General features: G+C 29.1%; 1 protein-coding gene and 1 long non-coding RNA gene across 7 annotated transcripts in view; one reads left to right on the top strand and one right to left on the bottom strand.

Annotated features, from left to right (window-relative positions):
* The window catches only part of LOC122497580 (dopamine receptor 1-like), a 553,069-nt gene that overhangs the window by 203,556 nt on the left and 326,453 nt on the right, over nucleotides 1–23,060 (bottom strand). The window lies entirely within an intron of this gene.
* On the top strand, nucleotides 14,954–15,496 carry LOC122497582. The gene is made up of 3 exons (XR_006301139.1): nucleotides 14,954–15,096; nucleotides 15,171–15,257; nucleotides 15,351–15,496. It is a non-coding gene; the product is annotated as an uncharacterized LOC122497582 (long non-coding RNA).

Raw genomic sequence — 23,060 nt, 5'->3', positions numbered from 1 at the left:
TTCCGCAAGATGGAAAGATCTCATCGAGTCGATGAAAAAGAAAAACATGTCGCCCTACTTGTTGCGGATAATGGATAATTATCTTAGCGACAGGTGGGTTATATATGAGGGAGACACCAGCACTCTTAGGGAAGAGATGCAGCGTGGGGCTCCTCAAGGCTCGAGGGTGGGTCCATTTGTATGGAATGTATCTTACGATGATTTTCTGCGAATGGATCTGCCCGAAGGTGCGGTGATCATCGGCTTTGCGGACGACGCGTTGTTCGTGTGCACTGCCGAAAGTGAGGAGGCTCTTGGGACATTGGTGAACGAATGTCTGCGACTAGCTAAAAGCTGGCTGGATACCAGAGGTCTTGAAATGGCCCTGGAAAAGACCGAGGCACTGCTGGTCACAGACAGACGTGGCTATGAGCTCCCACGAATCGTGATAGACGGATTCGAGGTCAAGTGGAGTAAGCAAATTAAATATCTTGGTGTGGAGTTGGATGGAAGGTTAAACTTCCACCACCACATGGCTACGGCGTCAAATAAGGCGGTCGAGTGTGCGGCTAATCTTTCACGGTTAATGCCAAATGTAGGCGGACCCCGTAAACACAAACGGAGATTGGTGGCAAGTGTCGCCCACGCTAAAATGCTCTATGCAGCACCAGCGTGGGCCCCATCCCTAAGGTGCAAAAGATGTGTGTCCATCTGTGAAAATATACTGTCGGCGCAGAGATCGATAACAACGCGTATCATCTCTGCATATAAGACGGTATCTACGAGTGCTGTGCAGGTCCTTGCAAGTGTCCCGCCAGCAGATCTTTTGGCGAGGGAAAGGAAAGAAATGTTTCTCTTTTCTAAAGAAAGCAGTTCCTTGGATGAGGAAATAAGACCAAGCAAGGGCCTGATCCGCAAAGAAGCGAGGCACAGGCTTATAGAAAGATGGCAAGAAAGATGGGATGGTGAGGAAAAAGGTCGATGGACTTATCGCCTTATCCTGGCACTCGCCACCTGGATAAATAGGAAATACGGTCAGGTTTCGTATTATATGACTCAGGCGCTCACAGGTCACGGGTGTTTTAACTCGTACATGTGTCGCTTTAAATTACGCGAGGACGAGGTGTGTGCATATTCCCAGTTCCCTGAGGACAACGCGGAGCAGACCCTCTTCTCATGCAAGAAATGGGACTTGGAGAGGCGGGCCATGTTTGAAGGTGTAAACAGTCAAGTTACACCGGAGAACATGGTATCGCTGATGACCCAGTCAGAAGACAATTGGCGGCAAGTCGAGAACTTCATATTCTCGGTTATGTCGAGGAAGGATCTCGACGGCCGCCAAAAAGCGTAATTTAAACAGCTTTTAATTTGTTTTGTTTGTTTTTTATTAATATATTTTGTGATTTATTTGTCCTTATACATTTTTTTTAATTGTTTTGTGATTTTTATTCATCTTTGTACAGTTTTGTCTTTTTAACATTATACGTGTTTATTTTTTTTCTTTTCTTTTTTTATATCCGTTTGCGATTTTATCTTTTGAATTTTTAAACTTTTTAAAAAATTTTGTTTTTTTTAATTATTGTTGTGCTGTAAATTCCGCTTAGACTATGAAATAGTTTTAATCATTTTTTTAACTACAGACGCAGGAAAACCGCAGAGAGAAGAAGAAGGTCGCATTAGCGACAGAGTTGGAGCGCCACCCTCGAAGGCTAAAGTCTTACGACAGTTCCGAGGGAGGGAAAAGGGCTCCAGAAGAAGGGTTACGGGTTTTAGTGGGTCGGGCTGGTAGTAGGTCGCCAGTTTATTAAATTTACTATAATATATATATATATATATATATTTTTCTTTTTTTATATTTCCTTTTGTTTTATCATACCAACCCTACATAACCTTGGAATGCGGAATCCAAGGTATCTGTAGGCAGATTTCCTAAAAGTCCCTAAGCAAAAAAAAAAATAAATAATAATAATAAATAAAATAATTATTAAATAAATAAATTTATTATTTAATAAAATTTAATAAAATTTTTTTTTATTATTGGTTTTTTAATGTCAGCCAATAATGTGCCAATAATGGTTGCCAATTATTAGCATCGGCGTGGACATCCCACGATTTTACCATTAGTGGTCCATTATTGGGTGCCAATAATAAACCTAGAGAAAACCAATGGCTTCCAATATTGGGCCATTAATGCACCAATGGTAGACTAATAGCCATTTCCCATTGAAGACTTTAATTAAAAATAAATTTTCATAAATTTTACTTGTTTTTAAATTGTTATATTATTTAAAAATAATAAATAATTATTTATTTATTACTTAATTTAGGATCATTGCAATCAATAGTGTGTTAATAATGATATAAAACAATTTATTTTATAATTTACATAAGAAATTGCATTTATTTTGCGCTAAGAAGTTTACAGCCCAACGGTCCTTAACAGGCAACGGGTTAACAGAAAAATAATTTTTAAAATTCAAACATATTTTTTTACTAAATTTTCTTGAAAAATCTACATCATATCATGTTTTATATTTTTTGAAGGATAGTTTTTTGTACAAAAAAATTATTTCAAATTGAAATTTTTATGTATAACTTTGCCGACCTGCAATCCTAGTAAACAAAAACTAATTGAAATAAATTAAAAAGAATTCACAAAGAGCTTCAGTGAATCCCGCTTTGTGACAAATACGAATTGGAGCTATGTTGCAATTTTCCTAAATTCGTCAAACTGTATTGAAATTCCAAACCTTCTATTCTTACTAATTCAATGGACAAGTTTTGGGGCCTTTAATTTTTTTTAATTCGCTAGCACGAATTAAATGCATGCCTTGGTCATTTCTTTCGAATGCGAATTCGTTTGCACAAATTCAGGCAAATTGAATCGAATTTAATCGAATATACAAAAAGCTTGAATGAATCCCGCTTTCTACCAAAAATCTTAATTCATTTCAATCCGTTTGAATTAGTTTTTTTTACTGGAATTTCTAAGAAAAAATTACACGTTAATGTCTACAAGTAATTCCCATTCTGTAGAAAATAACCTTTAAAGTAAGCTTAAGATCACGAAGTAGTATAAGGAGACCTCACGCCAATGCTTAGCAGCGGCAAAAATCAACACATTTTGGGGGGGTTAGAGTTATGAGTATTTGCACCACTAGCAGAGGTTGCGCCATTACGGCTGAAATGTAAACCATGGCCGCCATAACACTTCGTCGTATTTCACTAATTTGTAGGTTATGTTCATATACAGTAGCAGACGAAAAATTTTAGTACAATAGTTTAACCACAGAGGCGCAACCTCTGCTACTGGTGCAATTACCTATATCTCTGTCCCCCCAAATGTGTGCAGATTTCTATGTCCCGTTAGGTCTCCTTATACTACTTCGTGCTTAAGATCATTAAAAGTGTTAATGTTTTTAGAAGTTATTTAAATTTTTATAAAACATTGACAATAATGATTTTTTTAAAATATCTTACACGGAAATAGAATTGTTAAATCTCAATACTCAATAATCTAATTCTTTTAACTTACATTACAATTCCACACTTCTTATTTTTTTGGAAATTTTGTATTGTAGAAAAATAATTTTTAGATTGTGTATGGATTAAAAAATTCAATTTTGAAGTTCTGAATGTTCTTCGCATGCTTGATACTGATAGAACACTACTGCGCATGCCTGACATTGACAGAACACTACTGCGAATGCGTTATAGTGATAGATCACTACTGCGCATGCGTAATATCGACAGAACATTATTGCGCATGCTTGATACTGATAGAACACTACTGCGCATGCCTGACATTGATAGAACACTTCTGCGCATGTCTGACATTGATAGAATACTACTGCGCATGTGTACCATTGATAGAATACTACTGCGCATGCGTATACATATGTATGTACAATGAGTATGTATATATACGATACGATGAATAAATGATGAAAGTCGAACGACCGAACACAGCCATGCGCAGTAGTGTTCCGTTAATGTCAGACATGCGCAGTAGTGTTCGGACAATGTTACGCATGCGCAGTAGTGTTCTATCAGTATCAAGCATGTGAAGTAGTGTTCTATCACTATAACGCATGCGCAGTAGTGTTCTATAAGTATCACGCATGCACAGTAGTGTTCTATCAGTATCAAGCATGCGCAGTAGTGTTCTATTAGTATCAAGCATGCCCAGTAGTGTTCTATAACGCATACGCAGTAGTGTTCTATCACTATAACGCATGCGCAGTAGTGGTCTATCACTATAACGCATGCGCAGTAGTGTTCTATCACTATAACGCATGCGCAGTAGTGTTCTATCATTATTACGCATGCGCAGTAGTGTTCTATTACTATAACGCATGCGCAGTTGTGATCTATCACTATAAAGCATGCGAAGAACATTCAGAACTTCAAAATTGAATTTTTTAATTCATACACAATCTAAAAATTATTTTTCCTAAATACAAAATTTCCAAAGCCCAAAATGTTCAAAATATGAAATTTCTAAAATAAGAAGTGTTGAATTGTAATGTTAGTGAAAAGAATTAGATTATTGAGTATTGAGATTTAACAATTCTATTTATGTGTAAGATATTTTTAAAAAATCATTATTGTCAATGTTTTACAAAAATTTAAATAACTTCTAAAAACATGATAATTATAAGCTTATAAGCTTGAGATCATTAAAAGTGTTCATGTTTTTAGAAGTTATTTAAATTTTTGTAAAACATTGACAATAATGATTTTTTAAAAATATCTTACACAGAAATAGAATTGTTAAATCTCAATACTCAATAATCTTTTTTACAGAATGGGAATTACTTGTAGACATTAACGTGTAATTTTTTCTTAGAAATTGCTGGTCGGCAAAGTTGTACACAAAAATTTCAATTTGAAATAATTTTTTTGTACAAAAAACTATCCTTTAAAAAATATAAAACATGATATGATGTAGATTTTTCAAGAAAATTTAGTAAAAAAATATGTTTGAATTTTAAAAATTATTTTTCTGTTAACCCGTTGCCTATTAACGACCGTTGGGTAGTAAACTTCTTAGCGCAAAATAAATGCAATTTCTTATGTAAATTATAAAATAAATTGTTTTAGGTATATCATTATTAACACACTATTAATTGCAATGCTCCTAAATTAAGTAATAAATAAATGATTATTTATTATTTTTAAATAATATAACAATTTAAAAACAAGTAAAATTTTTGAAAATTTATTTTTAATTTAAGTCACATAGTGTATAAGGGTTTTTGGAGTCGGTGAATTTAATTAATATTAAAAAATTCAAAATGGCGGACATCATTTTTGAAATTCATTTGGATTTTTATCAATTTCAGTACCTATTTTTTCAGGTCGCTGAATTTGAGTTTGACCATCATTTTTAAAACTTCAAAATGCAGGATCCAAATTGGCGGACATACTTTTTGAAAATTTTTTAAATTCATTTGGATTTTTATCAATTTTAGTATCTAGGGATATTTTGGGTCGCTGAATTTAAATTTGTCTTTTAAAATAAAAAATTATGAATTCAAAATGAGGGACGTAATCTTTTTAATTCATCCCGATTTTTATCAAATTTTTTACTCTATTCTATATCCTTTGCATTAGCTGATAAAACGAATCATGACCCCAGAATGTGCCGCGTGGAGGCTGCAAAGGTTTTACATTACACTTTCTGTTCTTTGTTTGTTTTGTTTATAATATCTATTTAAAATTTAAAAATTTTGTCCGACATATTGGTCCGCCATTTTGAATTTTTTTGACGTCATATTTATATTCAGCGACCCCAAAAACCCTTGTATACTAAGTTTCATAAAAATTCATCTACCAGATTTTGCTGAACATTTTGGGCCAATCATATGATTATTTTTCCAAACAGCGAAGGGGTTTATAAGATTGTTTCAAATTTTTTAAATTCTTTTGGTCTAAGTTTATTGCCAACCTGCATCTTCTAAGAAAAAAGTTTAGTATATTCGCATAATTCAAGTTATTTGAATCAAATAAATATATAGATAAAAAAATTATTTGAATGACTACATAAATAATTATTTGACGCAATTAAAGAGATATCGGTCTAAATTAAAATAATTAATTATGAAAAATAATTGCATATTTGATATAAATAAGGGAAATTCCACGTCAACACGGACAGAGCTCTAAACAAAAATTGCTTTGATGGATTTAAACGTTCCAGGGCTTAAAAGATTTCTACATTCATGTACTTTAAGATGCCGATGGGCGTTTTTTGCAAATTTTTATTTCCAATGCCAATAGAGCTGTCAGAAGTCAAAAGGTCCAAAAATCTCAAAATACTTTAATGAATTAAAAGCAAAAAACGGGGTAAATTATTTTGTAACTCATTCTTTAACAGTTTTTAGGGTCCCCGAATATAAATCTAAAGTTTTTTTTAAATGCAAAATGGCGGATCCAATATGGCGGACAAAATTTAAATTGGAACAGATTCGATTAAAACTTGTTACTCGGGAGTTTTTAGGGTCGCTGATTACGAATCTGAAGTCACTTTTTAAAATTCAAAATTCAAAATGACGGAAAAAATTTTCAAATTTGTAATAATAACAAATTGTTTACATTATAGAACAGTATGAAACTAGAATTTCTTAAAAGTGACTTCAAATTCGTAATCAGATACGCTAAAAACCCCCGAGTAACACTTTTTAATTAAATATGATCAAATTTTAAAATTTGTCCACTATATTGGATTCATCATTTTCAATTTCTACAAAGTAACTTTATATTCATAATCTGCGACCCCAAAAGCACCCGCGTTACACGTTTGAAGGGAATAGGATCAAATTTAAAAATTTTTTTCGCCATATTGGATCCGCCATTTTTAATTTTTAAAAAGTGATTTTACACTACTGGTCATGAGAGACCACCTATTTTCAGGCGAATGAAAATCGTTTTAAAACATAAAATTTATTGAAACTAAAATTTTTTTCTGCTCATTTTTTTAAAGATGATAAAATTTTGAACAGACAAGATGTTTCAGAAGTCGTTTGGCCAATAATAATTCATTTAGATATTTTTAAAAAATCGCTATTTTCAATGTTTTACAAAAATTTGAATAACTTCTAAAATAATGAACGCTTTTTAATGATCTTAGGTTGATTTTAAAGGTCATTTGCTACACTTTAAGAATTACTTAGAGGCATTAACGTGTAATTTTTTTCTTAAAAAATACAGGCGGTCAAACTTGAACCAAAAAAATATAAAAAATTTGAAACATTCTTATTTACAGAAAAATAATTTTTAAAATTCAAACGTATTTTTTTTATTAAATTTTCTTGAAAAATCTACACTATATAATGTTTTATATATTTTCTAAAATAGTTTTTAGTACAGAAAAATTGTTCCAAATTTTTTGAATTTTTTTGGTCCAAGTTTGACGGCCTGCATTTTCTAAGAAAAAAATTACACGTTAATGCCTATAAGTAATTCTTATAGTGTAGCAAATGACCTTTAAAATAAGCTTAAGATCATTAAAAAGCGTTCATTATTTTAAAAGTTATTCAAATTTTTGTAAGACATTGAAAATGACGATTTTTTAAAAATATCTAAATAAAATATTGGCTAAATGACTTCTAAAAGATCTTGTTCTTTTTAAAATTTTATCATCTTTCAAAACATAAAAAGCAAAATTTTTTAGTTTCCATACATTTTATGTTTTAAAATTTTTTTCAATCACCTGAAAAAGGATGGTCTCTCAATTTTGACCGGTAGTGTAGATTCGTAATTAGCGACCCTAAAAACCACCGAGTAACAAGTTTTAATCGAATCTGTTCCAATTTAAATTTTGTCCGCCATATTGGATCCGCCATTTTGCATTTAAAAAAAAACTTTAGATTTATATTCGGGGATCTTAAAAAACTGTTAAAGAATGAGTTACAGAATAATTTACCTCGTTTTTTGCTTTTAATTCATAAAAGTATTTTGAAATTTTTGGACCATTTGACTTTTGACAGCTCTATTGGCATCGGAAATGAAAATTTGCAAAAAACGCCCATTGCCATCTTAAAGTACATGAATATAGAAATCTTTTAAGCCCTAGAACGTTTAAATCTATCAAAGCAATTTTTGTTTAGAGCTCTGTCCGTGTTGACGTGCGGAAAGTCCCATAAACCCAGTGAGAAATTGCCAATAGACTTTAATCGGTCCAATATTGGTTGCCGTGCTGGGCGCCGATTGACTCCCAATATTGGACCAATATGGGCTGATGCTTGGGATGTAACGGCATCGCCAATCATCGGTTGTCAATATTGGTCCAATATTGGCCGAATATTGGCAACCAAGAGAAAAAAATTTTTTTAAATAAATTTTTTTTAATTAAATAATAATAATAAAAAATTAATGTTTATAATTTTTGTTTAATATATTCATCTGTTTAATTATTTATTTTTAATAATTCATGTAAATAATAAATAATTTATTATTTATAAATTATAATTATTTAAAAATGCAGCAGCTATTAGAAAATAGCATTCTGCAAAAAAATTCTATCATTGAAAAATCAATGATAGGCGAGAGAAATCCGCGTCTTTAAATAGATTCGCAGATGATAGACAAGAGATATCCGCGTCATTAAACGGATTCGCAGATATACTCTGGTCTCGCGACGAATCTCTCGATACTTATATACACTGGAGTCGCCGTGTCAGTTGCGAGAACGGTTACAGCGTCCCTCTTGCGGCAGAGATAAGAATTGTCACGTAAACTGCTAAATCGCTTTACCGACCGCCTTATTATACCCGCAGTTTACGTGACAATTCTTATCTCCGCCGAAAGAGGGACGCTGTAACCGTTCTCGCAACTGACACGGCGACTCCAGTGTATATAAGTATCGAGAGATTCGTCGCGAGACCAGAGTATATCTGCGAATCCGTTTAATGACGCGGATATCTCTTGTCTATCATCTGCGAATCTATTTAAAGACGCGGATTTCTCTCGCCTATCATTGATTTTTCAATGATAGAATTTTTTTGCAGAATGCTATTTTCTAATAGCTGCTGCATTTTTAAATAATTATAATTTATAAATAATAAATTATTTATTATTTACATGAATTATTAAAAATAAATAATTAAACAGATGAATATATTAAACAAAAATTATAAACATTAATTTTTTATTATTATTATTTAATTAAAAAAAATTTATTTAAAAAATTTTTTTTCTCTTGGTTGCCAATATTCGGCCAATATTGGACCAATATTGACAACCGATGATTGGCGATGCCGTTACATCCCAAGCATCAGCCCATATTGGTCCAATATTGGGAGCCTTTATTGGACCGATGATCGGTCTCTTGGCTCCCAATATTGGACCGATATTGGACCGGTGAGAAATTTCTCACTGGGAATATTTAGTTATTTTAAAAAAATTATTTTATTGATGCAAATAAATATTTATTTGAATTAAAATCCATGCATTACTGAATCAAGTAATTTTCCTAATTGATTTGAAGCAATATTTATTAGATCCAATTATTCCATTCATTTGAATTAAATAATTCGAATTTGCTACAAATAACTATTTATTTGATACTACAAATTAAAATTTTTATATCAAGGGCAGTTCCATACGAAAAGTAAATGGTGGATCACCAATTTTCCTTAAAGTTTGTAATTTTGTAGTATTTGGGGTACTAAATAACTGTGCCAAAAAGTTTTGCAAAACAAAAATTTTTTTGCAAGATATTTAGATTTGGAAAATCAGAAACTGAAAATAAATAAATAAATGTCAATTTTTTATAATATTAAAAAAAAGTTAAGAAAAATTAAATTTTCAATAATTTGTTTAAACAATAATTTTTTATTGTTAAAAAAATATGCTAAGGACATCATGGAGTTTCCTAAAAAAATTATTTTCTCAAAATTTAAACCTTCCTTAATAAGTGGTTAAATTCTTAAAGAAGTGCTTTTTGATGTTTTTGAGAAAAAAATTTTTGAAGTTTGCGCTACGAGTTTTTGTGCGTTGCGCTAACTAAGTATCGCCTATATCAGTGCCCAACGGGAAGTTGCCAATGTTAACGATTGGTTCAATAATGGGCCTTGCTTGGTGCCCAATGGTTTTTTCTTGGCAAAACAATTGGCAACCATCATTGGACCACCAATGGTTTAAACTTGGGATGATCACGCTACTGCCAATGATCGGTAGCCAAGCATCGGGCCAATATTAGTTGCCAAGGAATTGCCAAGGAAACAAAATCGATTTTCAAAAGCTTGATTTTTTATTGTCAGCCAACAAAAAACCAAGGTTTTAAAAATTGGTTTTTTTAATTATTAATTAAAATTTATTTTTAAAAAATTTATTTTTTAAAAATATATATTTTTTTAAATTAATAGAACATATTAATTTAATTTGTCACCTCTGGTAAAACAAAGATGAAAGACTGATAAATTCCCTCACTTTATATCTTACAGTGGAGGGATAACTGTGAATGTCTTTGCGAGAGAGGAGCAGGTACTTATATAGAGCCAGTGAAACAGGTCACAAGCGAGAAAAAATCACTAGCATGCACTCTGGCGGCGCTTGTCAGAACTGTTTTCTGGCGCGCATGCATATCCTGACGTTATTGACACAGCGCTTGGCAACCAACGTTGCGCCACTTCCGACAAGCGCCGCCAGAGTGCATGCTAGTGATTTCTTCTCGCTTGTGACCTGTTTCACTGGCTCTATATAAGTACCTGCTCCTCTCTCGCAAAGACATTCACAGTTATCCCTCCACTGTAAAATATAAAGTGAGGGAATTTATCAGTCTTTCATCTTTGTTTTACCAGAGGTGACAAATTAAATTAATATGTTCTATTAATTTAAAAAAATATATATTTTTGAAAAATATATTTTTTTAAAATTAATTTTTGAAAAATATATTTTTTGAAAATAAATTTTAATTAATAATTAAAAAAAATCAATTTTCAAAACCTTGGTTTTTTGTTGGCTGCCAATAAAAAATCAAGCTTTTAAAAATCGATTTTGTTTTCTTGGCAATTCCTTGGCAACTAATATTGGCCCGATGCTTGGCTACCGATCATTGGCAGTAGCGTGATCATCCCAAGTTTAAACCATTGGTGGTCCAATGATGGTTGCCATTAATGTTCCAATAATGGAACGGAGTTCGCCAAGCATGGCCCATTATTGAACCAATCGTTTACTTCCCATTGGGTGTATTTTAAAAGATAAAATGACCTTTACTGCTCGCCTCTAATACATTTATTAATTATATACGTATATATTATTATTATAAACAGTTTAACTATATATTTTAAACTTTTTTATAAAAATTATTTTCCTTTTTAATTGTAAAAAATCTTTTCCTCCACACTTTATCCAGGCTTATATTTCTAATTTTTTATTTTTATGGTCTTCAGTGGAACAAAAGTCAAACGTTATTGTATCAAATTTATTTTTTACTAACTAAAAAAATGCTTTAAGGAAAAGATTTTTTACATTAACCCATTGATGCCAATAGGCAACGGAATGCAGATATAATAAAAGTAACTATTGGAGTCCTGGCATGGGATCTAATGATAACACAGGCACACAAAAAAATAAAAAAGTCAAAACCCAGAGGTCACACCCCCCTATCCCCATGTTTTTGGGGTCGCTGAAACCGAATAAGACCATGAAAATTTTTTTTCATCGGCCATTTTCCCGCTACCACCCCCTTACACCTGCTCCCGGGGGTTGGAATTTCAGTTTAAAAAAAAGTGGAGTAGGGTGTCTATTCCTATGTTTTTGGGGTCGCTAAAACCAAAAAAGACTACCAAAAACAAATTCTTCCCTTCCTTAATCCCCTACAACCCCCTTAACACCCGAAAGGTGGGGGGTCGAAATTCGAATTTTCACGAAAAGTCGATTACGGTGTCTAAACCTACGTTTTTTGGGTCGCCGAAACCAAAAAAGACTACCAAAATCAAATCCTTTCCACCCTCAACATCCTACAACCCCCTGCAATAATTTTTGATAATTAATATTTAATTTTCAATCTCCCGAAAATCGGTTCGTTTTATTTGAAAAAAATTATTACAGGGGGTTGTAGGGGATCGGGTGGAAAGGATTTGATTTAGGGAATCTTTTTTGGTTTCAGCGACCCAAAAAACGTAGGTTTAGACATCGTAATCGACTTTTCGTGAAAATTCGAATTTCGACCACCCACCTTTCGGGTGATAAGGGGGTTGTAGGGGGTTAATGGAGGGAAGAATTTGTTTTTGGTAGTCTTTTTTGGTTTTAGCGACCCCAAAAACATAGGAATAGACACCCTACTCCACTTTTTTTAAAACTGAAATTCCAACCCCCGGGAGCAGGTGTAAGGGGGTGGTTGCGGGAAAATGGCAGATGAAAAAAAATTTTCATGGTCATATTCGGTTTCAGCGACCCCAAAAACATGGGGAAAGGGGGGTGTAACCTCTGGGTTTTGACTTTTTTATTTTTTTGTGTGCCTGTGTAATTTTTGTCGTTGAATGTTAAAAAAATATTTTTTTAACAATTTTTTTTTATAAACAAACGAAGAGAAGTCGATTTTTATAAGAAACTTATAGCGCTATTTGATTCTACGCTAAAAACCACTACGAAAACATATATTACATAATTTTTTAAAAAAGACCTATTGGTGTAAAAATGTTATAAACAATTAGCCTGCATTCATACTGTATGAGGTATAAGGATCGTTTTTGAAGTTTAGGATTTTTTTAAACAAAATTAGCTTAATCAGGAGAGTTTTTGACGTTAAAAATTTTTTAAACAAAATTTTTACCTTAAAAACTATTTATGTAAGTGGAAATAAATAAGTAAAATGTCTTCCGAGCGAGCGTTAGCGAGCGAGGAATATGCACGTAGAAAAATGGATAGTTAAAAGTAGATAGTTAGAAAATATATAATCAAATTTATTATTTATATAGTCAGAAATATTATCTTCCTGAAATATTATATATTCCCGTTTAGTATATCTAGATAATCAAATTTATTATAGGCCAACGCAGAATAGATCTGTAACCGGAACCGCAATCGTAAGCGTAACCGTAAGAATGAGTTAGAGAAGGATAGGTATATTGTTTATCCTTCTCTAACTAATTCTTACGCTTACGGTTACGATTGCGGTTCCGGTTACAGATCTATTCTGCGTTGGCCTTATCCTGGATAGTCAACTTGCCGAGCGCTTGCGCAGAAGTTTGATTACCGATCACACGCAAGAAAAACGGCACTGCCTGTTTCAAATGACGTGAAATTCGTAAACATTCATTTTCTAACAAATTTTTCTCTGTTCACAGGCACTTTTTACAGAATCTGACAACGTACATTTGTCACAAATGTTTTTAATTGTCTGAATTCAAAAGATTTTGTTAATCCATGCAGAAACGCGGTTGCAGGATTGGAAATAAAAAAGTAATGTAATGGCAGGCCACAAGACGTATGTTACAGCCATTTTGACAGTAGAGGGCAGAAGCATGCAGGAAGCGTAAAGGCTCAGCTGTCAAAATGATTCGCATTACATTGCTATGGTAATTCCAATACTGCAACCGCGTTTCTACATGGATGGACAAAATCTTTTCAATTAAGACAATTAAAAACATTTGTGACAAATGCACGTTGCCAGATTTTGTAAAAAGTGCCTGTGAACAGAGGGAAATTTGTTAGAAAATGAATGTTTACCAATTACACGTCATTTAAACCGGTCAGTGCCGTATTTGTTGGGTGATAACTGTTGGTCGCACATTATCGAGAAATTTAAGAGACCATCGAACACCGTTAAAGAGTTTTATATTATTCGAAATTTAAAAGCATTGTCAAGTTTTTTATACTGAATTTCAGATATAATATTGCTTAAAAAATATTGTTAAAAAATATATAAAACTTACAATTAGCAACATAACCTTTAAACCTGTCAAAAGAATTTAAAAATTTCAAGGGTATCGTTAAATTAATGTATTTTGTTCTTTAAAATTTTCAGATTTTCCATAAACAATTGTTTATCTAGGAAAAATGTTCACTAATTTCTAAAAAAATTAACTTTTATCATTAAATATATAGTAATAAATAGTCAAATGTGAACATCTTGGATAATGGCAGTTAGTATGTAAGTTTGATTATCCCAAGATACTAAATTTGAATATCTAGATGGTTGTCATCCTATAGTTGAGTATCCAAGATCATCACCCATGATTATCTAGATTATAAATTTGACTATCCATTTTTCTCCGTGTGACGCTAGTTTGTAATTAATATAAATCTTCAAAAACCTGATTAACTTATTAAATTTTTTATGCACATAAAAAATTCAATTATTTTTAAAAAATAACATTCTAATTATCTCCAGAAATTGTTAAAGATAGTTAATTGTCTATGAATGATTTTAGTAAAATTGAATAATCAAAATATTAAATATAATTTTTAAAAAATCAATTATATTCAATAATTGTTACACTTAAGATTATTATAAAAATATTAAACTTTTGTATATAAATAATTTAATTCTCGAAAATGTTTTAAAAAATTATTAGAAATATTTAATTCAGAAGAAAAAATTAATTAAATTTGTAAATATAATTATTTTTTAAAGAATTGCAGTTTTAATTTTTAGAAATATAGTTATAACTTTTAGAATGTTTGAGGTAAAATTTTGAAAATTTTTGAAATTCTTGTGAAAAAATAAACAAGTATTTAAATTTTTGTATTTAACAAAATTATTTGATTTTTGAATAATTGAATTGAAAAATTAGTTAAACATGAAGGAAATGGAAAATTTGATGTAAATACTTAAATCCGAAATAAACGACTTTTTCGAACTTTTTTTATCTTCAATCGATTAAAGTAAATTTTTGCGCCTGAAAGTCGATCCGAGGTCTTCAGTTGCCGAATAAATGGATTTATTTTTTTTGTTGCGTTTATTCTATATAATGTCTTTAATTTTTAAAACTAAATGTAAAATTTTTAGAAACATTTGCCGAAAGCGAAAAAAGATTAAAAGTACTTAACAAACAAGAATTTGCATATACAACAGATGACAATGTTGATCGGAAAGTAGAAGCTACAAAGCGAACATATAGGAGCAAAAAAATTAAAGTGGAACCAGAAGTAGAGAAAACCTAACAGGTAGGATCCTAACATTTTATATTTTTTCTTTGTATTTTTTTATTAGTTTTAATTATATTTTATTTAATTTGTAGATTCAAACGACTCAGACAGCAGCGGTGCTTCAGTTTCAAGGAAAAGAGATAAAAAGAATTGACAAAGATTTAAGAAGAGGAAAATAGGTACATAATATTTGACCATTTTTATGTTTTGTTTCTAATAATTTAATTCGTAATTGCTTTTATTCCATTAAAATTAAAAATATAAAATTACAGATAAATTACAGGCTTGAAAGACAGCGATGAGTCAGTAGATGACTTAGAAATAAAGCCAATAGTTAAAAAGGAAAAACGCCTCTCTAAACTAAAAACGAAGACACTAAAAGAGACACAAAAAACAGAAAAAATCTCTACCGGTAAGATCAGAACACATTTTCAATTTTCTATGGCTATTTATTTAAACACATATTAAATGTAATATAAAAATATTATATTACAGAAATTAATGACTTGCATAATAGCGATGAATCAAGGGATGATTTAGAAATAAATCACCAAATTAAAAAAGAAAAATGCATATTTAAATCAGAGCAGAAGATGCCAAACGTCTCAAAGGAAAAAGAAGAAACTTTTACTGGTAATATCAGGACATATTCTATGTTATATTGCTATTTATTTATTTATTAAAAAAAATATATATATGTAATAAAACATAATATAAATTTATTACATTACAGATACTTTTGACTTGCAAAATACCGATGAATCAATGGATGATTTAGAAATTAGGCGGAAAGATGAAAATGAGAAGATATCAAATGTCCTAAAGGAAAAAGAAGAAATTTCTACTGGTATGATTAGGACATACTTTATTTCTTGTTGCAATTTTTTAATTTCTGTAATTTATATTCAATTTGTAGATTTAATCTCCATGGATAGCAGTGAACAACTCTCTAAATCTGAATCAGCGATAAGTATGCCACTATTTCAATTAGCGTATATGCGCTGTGAATTAGTGAAATTTCACTAAATAATCAGTGAAACTTCACTGATTAATTAGCGCATATACGCTGTTTTAAAATAGTGGCATACTTATCGCTGAGAATCAGTGAAATTTCGCTGATTCAGATTTAGAGAGAAGTGATTAAAAATATTTCGTCAAATGAACAAGCCGAAAGTGATTCAAAAGCTTTTAGGGAGAGAAATGCCGGTATATTTTTTTTGAATTTGTTTTAATAATTTAGAGTAACATTTCTTTTATTTTATTAATACTAGAAACATTAAAATTTAGATCTTATTGATTTTAAAAATAACGGTGACTCGATTGTTGGTGAGTAAAAAATGCCGAAAACAAATAAAGATTCTTCCAAATCAAGACAATATATATATATACCGACTCAGAAGACAGCAAAACATCAGTTTCAAGGAATTATGTTAAAGGACTATTCAATACCAACAACATAATTGCAACTGAACAAAATAATGAATATTCTCAAAATTATAAGGAGAGAAAAACAAGTATATATAATATTACGCTGACATATTTATACCCAGGCGCGAAAGACCAATGCTGACGATAGATTAAAGGTTGATTGAGTCTTGAACGCTCAGTGTGGGTAACTCACAGTAGAAGCAGTCTTTACATCACTGTCAATCAATATTAGTTCAATATTGGTTCAACATTGGACCCAATGCTCGTCCCATGCTCGATTCAAGACTCGGTCAGTCTTTATGAGTGAAGCTCGAACATCTAATCTTGATTCAAGCTTGAATCAATCTTTACTCAATATTCAGTTTATCTTTATTTATTACCGTGTTCACTTAATTAAATAATATTATAATAATTGTTTCAAATAATAATAATAATTAACATTAAGTTATCAATTGATAAATAAATATATTATTAATTGTAACATTCATATTTAAAGAAAGTTAAATGGAAAATTTTTTTTTATAAATGTTTTCAAAATTATTATAGATAATTAATAAATAATAATTAAAATGTGCAATAAATATTCCTGACACTGCATCATATTTAATCATTTTATTAATTATGTTAACTTTTAATATTAATTTAATTAATTATTATTTATTTATTTATTAATTATTATAATTTTAATAATTATTATTCAATTAATAAATATTATTATAATTAATAATAATTATAATATTTAACATTATAATTCATTATTATTCCAAATTATATTTATTTACATAATATATTATTAATATATCTAATAATAAATGTTAATAATTTTGTTACTGAATAATAAAAAATATCAATTATTTATCGATGTTTATTAAATTATCCATTAAATATTTTTAATTGTAAAATGTTTTAAAAGTTGAATTTTGTAATGATTACAATTTTATTATGAATTATTTATTATTCATTTTTAATAATTAAAATAATTCAGGATTAGTATGTGTAAAATTTTTAGTCATAGTTTTCACTTTGCCCTTATAAGTAACAAAGTATACGGCACTGGCATTAATATATTACATTAGCCAGAGGTCTCATCGAGACTCAGTGGCCGTGCGGATTAAGTGGTTGCGTCTAGGACTTCCGGAATGCGTTTGGGGCGGGGGGACGTGAGTTCGATCCCACATGCGAGCGGATTTTTTCATTATAAGCGGTTACATAAAATAATAAAATTACTATTTAATCTGTATAATTAATAAGTGTTGTGAATAAAAACTTGTGAACTTGTTTGTAAATAATATTAAAAGTCTGTCAAAAATGAAGTTAAAAAATGTACAAATTATCACAAATTGTGTTTTTTTTTTTGCTAAAATTATTTTTCAATATTATTATGTTAAATGACATTTATTGTTAGTCATATAATATTTATATGAAAATAATATAATTATTATAATAATAACTTATTGTCATTAAATATGTAAATACATATATATTAATAACAATACTGTTTATTATTAATAATAATAATTAATATATTCACGTTATATTGAATGAACGCGTGAGAAGCGTGTAAATTTGGGAACAGTGGAAGCAGTCTTGTTCAGTCCTGCTTTCGGTTTCCGCAGCATTGATTGAAGATTGAACGCCAGTCTTCAACAAAGACTGAGCGTCAGGTTTACATCGATGTTACTATTCCGGACTCAAGTAGCCTTGCTTTCGCTGTCCCACCAATCTTCAACCAATACTGACCAAGTCTCAATCAAGCTTCGTAAAGCCTGAACTCACTGTCAGCTCGCGCCTGGGTATGTTTTTTTACAGTTTTATCTACATTCTTTATGTTTACTTTTTTAAGTCTATTGTTTTATTCGTCTTAATTAATTAATTTTAAAAACATTACATTACAGATATTAATAAACTGCACGGAAAGAAAATTATATTAAATTTTGTAAAAGTGCTTCTCAATTTAGGGAAAAAATGCGACAAGGCGAAATTTTTGTATCAAAAATACTAAACAGTGAAAGGAATAATATGAAATTTAGTATAATAATATCAAATATCAAGAATTTTAATCTAACTTTACTAAATTTCAAATTATTTCTTTCCAAGCTGTAATAAAAATATTTTTTTATGAAATTTGGTTATTCCCTTCATGAATAAAAACAACTTTAAAAAATAATTGTTTAAACAAATTTGTCAAAAAGTTAAAAAAAATTATTTTTTAATAAAATATTATTAATATTCAATACATTCTCTTCAATTTTTATCTAAAACATTTTTTTCTAGGACCAATAGTTTACATGATAAAAATTCCTGAAAAAAAGTGACCAAATAGTTTAATTAACAATATCTTGCAAAATAATTAAAATTTTGCAAAATCCTTGAGTGTACTTGAAAAGCACCCTTATCACAACAAATTAACCAAGTATAAACAAAATCTGAGATTCAAAAGTTCGACAAGCTATGGAACGCCCCAATATTAAAATTGTTACAAAGAAAGATTGAATAATAAATTTCTAATAGAAATAAAAAATATAAATATATAAAAAAATATTTATCATCACTTTTAAAGGTATATAATTTATTATATACCTACTAAAAATTTTCAGGTGAGTACAGAAAAATAAATTAGAAATTAGAAATTAAATTTTTAAATTTTAAATTTTTAAATTATATACCTACTAAAAATTTTCAGGTGAGTACAGAAAAATAAATTAGAAATTAGAAATTATGGCTTTTTTAATTTATTTCTGAAGAAATCAGAATTTGGGTGAAAATTGTGATTAAAAAATATAAATTATGCCTTTTTTTATTTATTTCTAAAGAAATTAGAATTTTGGTAAAAATTGGCATTAAAAAAATGGAAATTTTGCAAGTTTTTTTTTTAAATACTTGAGATTTTATTAAAAATTGTGATCAATCGAGATTAAAAAATATAAATTTTGTATAATATCTTTGTATAAATTATTAAAATTTTCAGTTATGTACCATTAATCGTAGAATTTAATAATCTTTCGAATGGTATATTTGTTAATTTTCTGACATTTGTATTTACAAAAAAATCGTGATTTAAAGATTAGTATGTTTTTGGGCCGTGCGCGTGCAGCCGTACCGATAATTCCCGACGGTAGTGTATATATTTTGCATAATATAAATTTTGTAGAAATTTGTACATAACTTGTGATTAAAAAATAAGAATTATGCAAATTTTTTTCTTCATATTTTCTAAAACAAACTTATAATTTTGTGAACAAAAAATTGTGATTAATAAACAGATAACATGCACAATGGGGATATTTTCTATTTGATGTTAATCGTTATATTTTAATAATATTCTAATTTTGTGAAAAAAAATTGGCATGATTTGCAATAATTTATTTTTTCTCAATAAAATAATAATTAATAATTATAAAAACAATAAATTTTTTAAACTTAATAAACACTTATTTTATAAGTAATTAATAATAAAAATTTTGAATTTTTTATAAAATAAAAAAAAATTATAATAATTATAATATAATCTATAAAAACTTAACGAAAAACAAAAGCATATACAAAAGACTAACTTCAGATATGGTCAAAAAATTATTTATTTTAAAAAAAGAAACGACAGCATTAAATTCAAGAAATTTTTTCATATATACTTTTTAAAAATATTTGATTAATTATAACCAATATTAAAAACAATTGACCTAACAGGATTAGACCAATATTTTTCTAACATTTATTTTCGTTTTGTCTATTGCTGAAATTAATGAAAATATACTAATGGAGTCTAAAAAAATAATATGTGTAAAGAAAGTAAGAAACTCATTCAATCTTAATATTTGGCGTACATAATTTTCAATTTAGGGATGAAAATAACATGTGAGTGCACTTGAATTTTGAAAATTACGAAGTATATTGGAATTTAATAGCTCTTTCACTACCGCTCTTGAGAACCTGTATAAATATGTTTACGCTTGATAATGCAAACAAAATAGCAAGAGACTGTTGAATTTTGAGATTTTTTCACATAGTGGAAATTTTTATTTGTTTAGATTTTAAAATTTTATATTACACGACAGTAATATTATAATTTAAGTTGAAAAACAAAAAATATAAAACTTGAATTATTTTAATATGCCTAATAGGAAATTTTAAAGGAAATTATGGGAGTAGTTTAATTAGAGTTCACGTTTTACTTGTTTCCTGTGATTCTATTCATGAACTAAATGTCCTCATTTAATTGTCTAAAGTTCCGCTTATGTGTATATTGTTTTGTAGAATAATGAAAATTATATCTCATTTATTAAAAAAAAGAAATAAATAAAAAGTTTTATTTTCCTTTATTTTTAATAAATATTTCATTTTTTTAAATTAATTATTTTCCTATAAAGATTATTAATAATAAATAGAAAAGTAATAATATAGTGAGTATATACTATAACAAAAATTATTTCATTAGTAGTAATTACCTCGCTAATTAAAATCTGCTTAATTTTCCTTGCAATATTTTACACAAAATATTCACAGAATTTTTAAGGAATGCCAGATTGATATTTAAAAAATTTTAATTTCTTAAATTTTTCTTCATTTCTTTTATTTAATATTTTATTTTTCTACGCACAAGAATAAAAACTAGAAGAAATCTGTTTTAAAAAAGGTAATAAATAGATTAATCGATTGAGAAATAAATATTTTATTATTATCCTTAGTAAAAAATTTTAGAAAAAACAAAAAAAATTAAAAATGTTAATTCAGTATAAGTAGTAGAAAACGATTTTAGTCAGACTACTCATACTGATTCATATAAATTGTAGGTAGGGGAGAGTGGGGCAAGACGGGGTACTTAAGGTTTAAAGCGCAAAAAAACGAAAATTATCGAATATATACTTTATTATTATTTTTAATTATATCATCTTTGGGAATCAGTCTTTCGTAAAAAGGCGTACAAAGGCCATCTGTTTCTTAAAAAAGCTTATAATTAATAATATTGAAAATAATAATAACCATTACAATAGAGACAAGGTGTATTTTCCACTTTACCATCGCTAATTGATGATTTAACCTGACAAGCTTTTTTCTTTTTGGTCACTCTTATTTTATTCAGTCTTGATTTTAGTAGTTTTCTTAACTTCTCTTATTTCTCTTTTTTTTGCTTAATTTGTGAACCCCGTCTTGCCCCACTCTCCCCTACCCCATCTTGCTCGCACCTACGAAATTGAATAAAACGATTAATTACTACAATGGGGATCATTATATGTAAAGCTAATCTCAGATGGCAGCACCATAGCAAGACTTGTCTAGCGCTTAATTTTTGATTTCGCGAAAAGTCATATTTGTTTTACAAACAAATGGGCGAAGTAAATAAATACTTTTTTTGGAATTGTGAAAAGTTAAAAATTGAATTACTTGGGTGAGAAATTTGTGTCACAGGAAAAAAGACGGTTTTGCAAGTCACAGTATCGTAAAAGTATAGATAAAAAAAAATTGAGGTTATGTTGCCTGTTATTAAAAATATTGTAAACACATTTTAATTTTGAATCTCCCAACATCTTTAAATAGTTTTCCGTACTTTATTATAACCAATATTTCTGATTTAATGATTTTATTCTTCATTTACATGAACAAAAACCATTTATATTGTTTAATTAATATTATGCAACAAATCACATTTAAAATTTTGCGCCATAAAATCTTATAGTAGTGCTGCACTCTACTGGTCAAGTTTGGCTGTGAGGATCCCCATTTACGATTCAACAAAGAAAAAAAAACTTATGCTTCCCTTCTTCTGTAACCCTTGACAGTTAGAAAAAAATTTATACAGTTCATTAACTGTTATTATTAAGTAATAAACACCTCCTAAAAAAAGTGAAAAAATGACAAGAAAATCGTCAAAAACAGTTTTTTTTAGTAAAACAGATAAAAGATTTGTTCTCGTGGCTTTTAGGTTTTGTAAACAAGAAACTATCGTCTCGGTGCAGTATTATGTAAAATATAATCGCAATTGGTTAATTCGTTTGTTAAATAAGGCCGGTACCCCGTCTCTCCCCTACCTATGTCAGTATAGTAAAAAAACATTTTTGTCAAATAAATTTGTTTCAAGGTTAATTAATTAACTTCTAATTTATTCATTGAAAGTTAATTATTTAATTGTTAATAAATTAATTCTAGGGTATTTATGTAACTGTTAATTAATAAATTAATTAAAGTAAATTATTTAAGTGTTAATGAAGGAATTGAAAGTAAGTTTTTTAATTGTTAGTGAATTAATTGAATGTTGATTAACTAACATCTTTAATTGAGGGTTTAAAATCGATTAAAATGTTTAAATTCGATTAATAAATAATTTTTTAGTAGTAAAAGACAATGTAAGCCGACAAGATATTTGTAATTTTTGATAAAATTACTTAAAAAAGGAGTAATTGTTAATTTCCTGTTGTAACAGAATTTTTAAGACTACAATTCTGGAATCAATTTTATTAAATTTTAATAAATAGAGAGTAAATAAAATTTTCATTCATTGAAATAAATATAAAGTATATACTTTTCGTCCTGAATAACAATTTTATTGCTCGAAAAAA

Source organism: Leptopilina heterotoma, unplaced genomic scaffold (genome assembly GCF_015476425.1).
Source record: "Leptopilina heterotoma isolate Lh14 unplaced genomic scaffold, ASM1547642v1 Lhet_134, whole genome shotgun sequence".
NCBI classification, from domain to species: Eukaryota; Metazoa; Arthropoda; class Insecta; order Hymenoptera; family Figitidae; genus Leptopilina; species Leptopilina heterotoma.
The sequence above is the reverse complement of the archived record's forward strand: the minus strand, read 5'-3'. Positions and strand labels throughout refer to the sequence as shown.